The sequence below is a fragment of the Triticum aestivum genome, chromosome 7B (genome assembly GCF_018294505.1).
Source record: "Triticum aestivum cultivar Chinese Spring chromosome 7B, IWGSC CS RefSeq v2.1, whole genome shotgun sequence".
NCBI classification, from domain to species: Eukaryota; Viridiplantae; Streptophyta; class Magnoliopsida; order Poales; family Poaceae; genus Triticum; species Triticum aestivum.
The window spans coordinates 617,112,756-617,122,254 of NC_057813.1; positions in this window are offsets into that span (position 1 = coordinate 617,112,756).

A 9,499-nucleotide genomic window follows, 5' to 3' on the forward strand; every position below is an offset into this window, starting at 1 on the left:
CGATAGAAGTATATTGGATATACATTATGTTAATGTGTACTTTACTAGTACTCCTAGTAGCACCAGGGTATTAGATACCGGTTCGGTTGCTAAGTGTTAGTAACTCGAAATAAAAGAGCGACGGAATAAACAGAGACTAGCTAAAGGTGAGCTGACGATATGTGTTGGAAGTGTTTCCAAGTTTGATATGATCAAACATCGCACACTCCCTCTACCATCAAGATTAGTATTAAACCTGAATAATTGTCATTTGGTGTTTGCGTTGAGCATAGACATGATTGGATTATGTCTATCGCAATATGGTTATTCATTTAAGGAGAATAATGGTTACTCTATTTATTTGAATAATACCTTCAATGGTCTTGCACCTAAAGGAATGGTTTATTGAATCTCGATCGTAGTGATACACATTTTCATGCCAAAAAATTATAAGATAGTAATGATAGTACCACTTACTTGTGGCACTACCATGTAAGTCATATTGGTATAAAACGCATGAAGAAGCTCCATGTTGATGGATCTTTGGACTCACTCATTTTTGAAAAGTTTGAGACATGCGAACCATGTCTATTGGTGCATACGCATGAAGAAACTCCATGCAGATGGATCGTTTAGACTCACTTGATTTTGAATCACTTGAGATATGCAAATCATACCACATGGACAAGATGACTGAAAAGCCTCGGTTTCAGTAAGATGGAACTAGATAGCAACTTGTTGGAAGTAACACATTTTGATGTGTGCAGTCCAATGAGTGCTGAGGCATGCAGTGAATATCGTTATGTTCTTACTTCACAGATGATTCGAGTAGATGTTGAGTATATTTACTTGATGAAACACAAGTCTGAATTATTGAATGGTTCAAGTAATTTCAGAGTGAAGTTTAAGATCTTCGTGACAAGAGGATAGAATGTCTATGATATGATCATAGAGATGAATATCTGAGCTACGAGTTTTGGCACACGATTAAGACGTTGTGGAAATTGTTTCACAATTAATACCGCCTGGAACACCATAGTGTGATGGTGTGTCCGAACATCATAGTAGCACCCTATTGGATATGGTGCGTACCTTGATGTCTCTTATCGAATTATCACTATCGTTCATGGGTTAGGCATTAGAGACAACCGCACTCACTTTAATAGGGTACCACGTAATTCCGTTGAGACGACACCATTTGGAGAAACCTAAGTTGTCGTTTCTTAAAAATTTGGGGCTGCGACGCTTATGTGAAAAAGTTTCAGGTTGATAAGCTCGAACCCAAAGCGGATAAAATGCATCTTCATAGGACACCCAAAACAGTTGGGTATACCTCCTAATTCAGATCCGAAAGCAATAGGGATTGTTTCTTAAACCGGGTCCTTTCTCGAGGAAAAGTTTGTCTCGAAAAGTTGAGTGGAAGGATGGTAGAGACTTGATATGGTTATTGAACCATTACTACAACTAGTGTGTAGCAGGGCACAGGAAGTTGTTCCTATGGCACCTACACCAATTGAAGTAGAAGCTTACGATAGTGATCATGAAACTTCGGATCAAGTCACCGTACCTCGTAGGGTGACAAGGATGTGTACTGCTTCAGAGTGGTACAGTAATCCTGTCTTGAAGGTCATGTTGCTAGACAACAATGAACCTACGAGCTATGGAGAAGCGATGGTGGGCCCAAATTCCGACAAATGGTTAGAAGCCATGAAATCCGAGATAGGATCCATGTATCAGAACAAAGCATGGACTTTGGTGGACTTGCCCAAGGATCGGCAAGCCATTGAGATAAATGGATCTTTAAGAAGAAGACGGACGTGGACGGTAATGTCACCGTCTATGAAGCTCGACTTGTGGCGAAGATTTTTTCACAAGTTCAAGGAGTTGACTACGATGAGATTTTCTCATCTGTAGCGATGCTTAAGTCCGTCGGGATCATGTTAGCATTAGCTGCATTTATGAAATCTGGCAGATGGATGTCAAAACAAGTTTCCTTACCAGTTTTTTATAAGGAAAGATTGTATGTGATACAATCAGAAAGGTTTTGTCGATCCTAAGGATGCTAAAAGGTATGCTAGCACCAGCAATCCTTCTAAGGACTGGAGTAAGCATCTCGGAGTTGGAATGTACACTTTGATGAGATGATCAAAGATTTTGGGTTTGTACAAAGTTTATGAGAAACTTGTATTTCCAAAGAAGTGAGTGGGAGCACTATAGAATTTCTAATGAGTATATGTTGTTGACATATTGATGATCAGAAATGATGTAGAATTTCTAGAAAGCATGTAGGGTTATTTGAAAGGTGTTTTTTCAATAGAAAACCTAGATTAAGCTACTTGAACATTGAGCATCAAGATCTATGAGGATAGATCAAAAACACTTAATGGTACTTTCAAATGAGCATATACCTTGACATGATCTTGAAGGTGTTCAAGATGGATCAGTCAAAGAAGGAGTTCTTGCCTGAGATGTAAGGTATGAAGTTAAGACTTAAAGCTCGACCACGGCAGAAAAGAGAGAAAGGACGAAGGACGTCCCCTATGCTTTAGACGTAGGCTCTGCAGTATGCTATGCTGAGTACCGCACCTGATGTGTGCCTTGCCACATGTCTGGCAAGAGGGTACAAAGGTGATCAAGGAGTGGATCACCAGATAGCGGTCAAAATTATCCTTAGAGGAATAAGGATTTGTTTCTCAATTATGGAGGTGATAAAGAGTTCGGCGTAAAGGGTTACGACGATGCAAGCTTTAACACCTATCCGAATGACTCTGAGTAGCAAACCGGATACGTATAGTGGAGCAACCATTTGGAAAAGCTCCAAGTGGAGCGTGGAAGCAGCATTTACAATATGACCTAGAGATTTGCGAAGTACATACGGATCTGAATGTTGCAGACCCGTTGACTAAAACCTCTCTCACAAGCAAAACATGATCAAACCCCAGAACTCATTGAGTCTTAATCACATGATGATGTGAACTAGTTTAGTGACACTAGTAAACTCTTTGGATGTTGGTCACATGGCGATGTGACCTGTGAGTGTTAATCACATGGCGATGTGAACTAGATTATTGACTCTAGTGCAAGTGGGAGACTGTTGGAAATATGCCCTAGAGGCAATAATAAATTAAGTTATTATTATATTTCCTTGTTCATGATAATCGTTTATTATCCATGCTATAATTGTATTGATAGGAAACTCAGATACATGTGTGGGTACATAGACAACACCATGTCCCTAGTAAGCCTCTAGTTGACTAGCTCGTTGATCAACAGATGGTTACGGTTTCCTGACCATGGACATTGGATGTCATTGATAACGGGATCACATCATTAGCAGAATGATGTGATGGGCAAGACCCAATCCTAAGCCTAGCACAAAGATCGTGTAGTTCATATGCTAAAGCTTTTCTAATGTCAAGTATCTTTTCCTTAGACCATGAGATTGTGCAACTCCCGGATACCGTAGGAATGCTTTGGGTGTACCAAACGTCACAACATAACTGGGTGGCTATAAAGGTGCACTACAGGTATCTCCGAAAGTGTCTGTTGGGTTGGCACGAATCGAGACTGGGATTTGTCACTCCGTGTAAACGGAGAGGTATCTCCGGGCCCACTCGGTAGGACATCATCATAATGTGCACAATGTGACCAAGGGGTTGATCACGGGATGATGTGTTACGGAACGAGTAAAGAGACTTGCTGGTAATGAGATTGAACAAGGTATCGGGATACCGACGATCGAATCTCGGGAAAGTACAATACCGCTAGACAAAGGGAATTGTATACGGGATCGATTGAGTCCTTGACATCATGGTTCATCCGATGAGATCATCGTGGAACATGTGGGAGCCAACATGGGTATCCAGATCCCGTTGTTGGTTATTGACCGGAGAACGTCTCGGTCATGTTTGCATGGTTCCCGAACCCGTAGGGTCTACACACTTATGGTTCGATGACGCTAGGGTTATAAAGGAAGTTTGTATGTGGTTACCGAATGTTGTTCGGAGTCCCGGATGAGATCCCGGACATAACGAGGAGTTCCGGAATGGTCCGGAGGTAAAGATTTATATATGGGAAGTCCTGTTTTGGTCACCGAAAAAGTTTCGGGTTTTTCCGGTAACGTACCGGGACCACCGGGAGGGTCCCGGGGGTCCACCAAGTGGGGCCACCAACCCCGGAGGGCTGCATGGGCCAAGTGTGGGAGGGAACCAGCCCCAGGTGGGCTGGTGCGCCCCTCACAAGGGGCCCAAGGCGCAAGGGAGAGTGGGAGGGGGCAAACCCTAGGGCAGATGGGCCCTAAGGCCCACCCCAGGCGCGCCTCCCCTCTCTCCCCCTCTGTCCGCCACCCAGATGGCATCTAGGGGCTTCCGCCACCCTTGGGGAGGGAACCCTAGAGGGGGCGCAACCCCCTCCCCTCCCCCTATAAATACTTGAGGCCTGGGGGCTGCCCAACATATGAGTTTCTTCCTCTATTGGCGCAGCCCTACCTCTCTTACTCCTCCTCTCCCGCGGTGCTTGGCGAAGCCCTGCAGGATTGCCACGCTCCTCCATCACCACCACGCCGTTGTGCTGCTGCTGGACGGAGTCTTCCTCAACCTCTCCCTCTCTCCTTGCTGGATCAAGGTGTGGGGGACTTCACCGGGCTGTACGTGTGTTGAACGCGGAGGTGCCGTCCGTTCGGCACTAGGATCTCCGGTGATTTGGATCACGACGAGTACGACTCCTTCAACCCCGTTCTCTTGAACGCTTCCGCTTAGCAATCTACAAGGGTATGTAGATGCACTCTCCTTCCCCTCATTGCTGGTTTCTCCTTAGATAGATCTTGGTGACACGTAGGAAAATTTTGAATTTCTGCTACGTTCCCCAACAGTGAATATTCTCGTGTGTGCTTGTTTGCTTTATCACTAAGTAGTTTTTATTTTGTGCTCTTGTTTTCTATCTTTAGTTATGGATACGGAACACGAAATACCAAAAAAATAGGTGTACTTGCTACTCATGGAGATGGGGAACCTCCTAAAACCTTCGATGTTGGTTATGTGAAAAATATTATGCACTACTTTAATAATCCTGAGAAAACCCCATTCAATTTTGTAATGGGAGACACGTTGGATTAACGTGAATACTTTAGGGATTATCGCTTGACTCAAAAAGGGAAACTATTATGGTATCAAAATTCATATGTTGCATTTATATGCTCGAGAATTATGCTTGAGATGTGATTATACTTGTTGCTCTAGGATGAAGGCTCCACACCTTCCCTTTTCACGCAAATTTAATGATAATGAAACCTTAGCTTCTTATGCTAATGGTATATATGACTTCTATGATGTGGAACAAATAGAAGAATTCGTTGCTTTTACGGGTGCTTATGAAATTGAATCTTTGTTTAAAGAGTGTGAAAATCTTGATGATGCTGTTTACAGACCAGAAAATTTTGCTATACTTAAATATTGCTATGAGAATTATGAATTCAATTATGATATTGGTGATTATTGAGAGAGTCTCCTCTGTCCAAGAAGAGACTAATATTTTGTAGGAATCTATGGAAGAAGAAATTGATGAAACTGTGAGCTCATTGGATGAAAAAGATGAGGAGGAGAGCGAAGAACAAAAGGAGGAAGAGCAGATTGATCACCCGTGCCCACCTTCTAATGAGAGTAACTCTCCAACTCATACATTGTTTAAGTTCCCTTCGTGCTTATCGAAGGATGATTGCTATGATGATTGTTATGATCCCGTTGATTCTCTTGAAATACCCCTTTTTGATTATGCTTGCTATGCTTGTGGCCATGATGCCAATATGAATAATGCTTACGGAGATGAACTTGCTACAGTTCCTTATGTTCAGTATGAAATTGTTGCTATTGCACCCACACATAATAGTCCTATTATCTTTTTGAATTCTCCAAACTACACTATATCGGAGAAGTTTGTGCTTATTAAGGATTATTGATGGGTTGCCTTTTACTGTTGCACATGATGATTTTGATAGATATAATATGCATGTTCTTGCTGCTCCTACTTGCAATTATTATGAGAGAGGAACTACATCTCCGCCTCTCCATGTTTCCAATATGATAAAATTGCAAGAAATTGTTTATACTATGCATTGGCCTTTACTATGTGTGCATGGATTGTTCTTTTATGACATGACGATGCATAGGAAGAGAGTTAGACTTCATTGTTGCATGATATACGTTACTTTGTTCTCACTACTAAATCACAAATCATTGTTAATTAAAATTGGCTTTGATATACCTTGGGATCCGGGTGGATTCATTATTTGAGCACTATATGCCTAGCTTAATGGCTTTAAAGAAAGCGCTGCCAGGGAGACAACCTGGAAGTTTTAGAGAGTCTTTTATTTCTGTTGAGTGCTTTTATAAAGTTTAAAAACAAAAAAATAAATAGGGGAACCCAAAACGTTTTTCAAAAGAAAAGCGAAAGTGAGAAAGACGAGCATTGTTAAAGTGGGAGCTAGCCTTGAACTTTGTTCATGCTCACGAAAACTTTGTGAATCTTGATTACAAAAACTTTTCAACAAAAATATTTATCCCCTTGTACAATTCCATTATATAATAAAAATAATGTGCCAAGGTTTGCATTTAGGATGTTTACAATGCTTGTTGGTTTGTGCGGTGCAAGACAAAAACTTTGGCTCTAGAGCGCGATTTTACATTTTTTTACCGGAACGTCAAACAGTTCTGAAACTTTTTGCACTGTCTTTATATACAATTTTTTTATTTTTCCTAATTTTGGAAGAATTGTTGGAGTACCATAAGTATGGTGAATGTTCAGATTACTACAGACTGTCCTGTTTAAGACAAATTCTGTTTTTGATGCATAGTTTGCTTGTTTTGATGAAACTATCAATTTCTATCAGTGGATTAAGCCATGGAAAAGTTATATTACTGTAGCTACAATGGAAAAACAAAATATGAGTTGGTTTTTAGTAGTACTTAGAGTAGTGATTTGCTTTATTATACTAACGTAAATTACCGAGCATTCTGTTGAGTTTTGTGTGGATGAAGTGTTCGAAGATCGAGGAGGTCTCGATATGAGGATAAGGAGGAGAGGCAAGAGCTCAAGCTTGGGGATACCCAAGGCACCCCAAGTAAATATTTAAGGATACTCAAGCGTCTAAGCTTGGGGATGCCCCGGAAGGCATCCCCTCTTTCTTCAATAAGTATCGGTATGTTTTCGGATTCGTTTCGTGCATGCGATATGTGCAAATCCTGGAGCGTCTTTTGCATTTAGTTTTCACTTTTATTTTAGCACCATGATGGTATGAGATAGTCCATGGTTGATTTATAGAATTCTCATTGTACTTCACTTATATCTTTTGAGTATGGCTTTATAGAATGCTTCATGTGCTTCACTTATATTATTTGAAGTTTGGATTGCCTGTTTCTCTTTACATAGAAAACCACCATTTGTAGAATGCTCTTTTGCTTCACTTAAATTTTTTAGAGCGTGGGCATATCTTTTGTAGAAAGAATTAAACTCTCTTGCTTCACTTATATCTATTTAGAGAGATGACAGGAATTGGTCATTCACATGGTTAGTCATAAAATCCTACATAAAACTTGTAGATCACTGAATATGATATGTTTGATTCCTTGCAATAGTTTTGCGATATAAAGGTGTTAGAGTCGTGCTAGTGTAGTAACTGTGAAATTGAGAAATACTTGTGTTAGGGTTTGCAAGTCTCATACCACGCACGTATGGTAACCGTTGTGTGACAAATTTGAAGCATGGGATGTTCTTTGATAGCCTTCCTTATGAGTGGAGGTCGGGATCGCGCGATGGCTAACTCCTACCAACCCTTCCCCTAGGAGTATGCGTAGTAGTACTTTGCTTCGAGGGCTAATAAAGTTTTGCAATAAGTATATGAGTTCTTTATGACTAATGTGAGTCCATGGATTATACGCACTCTCACCCTTCCATCATTGCTAGCCTCTTCGGTACCGTGCATTGCCCTTTCTCACCTCGAGAGTCGGTGCAAATTTCGCCGGTGCATCCAAACCCCGTGATATGATACACTCTGTCACACATAAGCCTCCTTATATCTTCCTCAAAACGGCCACCATACCTACCTATTAATGCATTTCCATAGCCATTCCGAGATATATTTCCATGCAACTTCCATCAGCATCATATACATGACTTGAGCATTCATTCTCATATTTCTTTGCATGATCGTAAGATAGCTAGCATGATGTTTTCATGGCTTGTCCGTTTTTTTGATGTCATTGCTATGCTAGATCATTGCACATCCCGGTACACCGCCGGAGGCATTCATATAGAGTCATATTTTTGTTCTAGTATCGAGTTGTAATATTGACTTGTAAGTAAATAAAAGTGTGATGATCATCATTATTAGAGCATTGCCCCAGTGAGGAAAGGATGATGGAGGCTATGATTCCCCCACAAGTCGGGATGAGACTCCGGACTTTATGAAAAATAAAAGAGGCCAAGGAAGCCCAAATAAAAGAAAAAGAGGCCAAAGAAGCCCACAAAAAAAATAAAAAAATAAAAAAATGAGAGAAAAATAGAGAAGGGGCAATGTTACTATCCTTTTACCATGCTTGTGCTTCAAAATAGCACCATGTTCTTCATATACAGAGTCTCTTGAGTTATCACTTTCATATACTAGTGGGAATTTTCATTATAGAAATTGGCTTGTATATTCCGATGATGGGCTTCTCAAATGCCCGAGGTCTTCATGAGCAAGCAAGTTGGATGCACACCCACTTAGTTTCAGTTTGAGCATTCATACACTTATAGCTCCCGTGCATCCGTTGCATGGCAATCCCTACTCCTCACATTGACATCAATTGATGGGCATCTCCATAGCCCGTTGATTAGCCGCGTCGATGTGAGACTTTCTCCCTTTTTGTCTTATTCACACAACCTCCATCATCATACTCTACTCCACCCATAGAGCTATGTCCATGGCTTACGCTCATGTATTGTGTGAGGGTTGAAAAGGCTGGAGCGCGTTAAAAAGTATGAACCAATTGCTTGGCTGAAACCGGGGTTGTGCATGATGGGAGCATTTTGTGTGACGAAAATGAAGCATGGCCAAACTATATGATTTTGTAGGGATGAGCTTTCTCTGGCTATGTTATTTTGATAAGACATAATTGCTTTATTAGTATGCTTGAAGTATTATTGTCTTAATGTCAAATGATAGACTATTGCTTTGGATCACTCGTGTCTTGATATTCATGCCATGATTAGATATATCATCAGGATTATGCTAGGTAGCATTCCACATCAAAAATTATCTTTTTTATCATTTACCTACTCGAGGACGAGCAGGAATTAAGCTTGGGGATGCTGATACGTCTCCGTCGTATCTATATTTGATTGTTCCATGCCAATATTCTACAACTTTCATATACTTTTGGCAACTTTTTATACTATTTTTGGGACTAACATATTGATTCAGTGCCCAGTGCCAGTTCCTGTTTGTTGCATGTTTTTTGTTTCGCAGAAAACCCATATCAAACGGAAT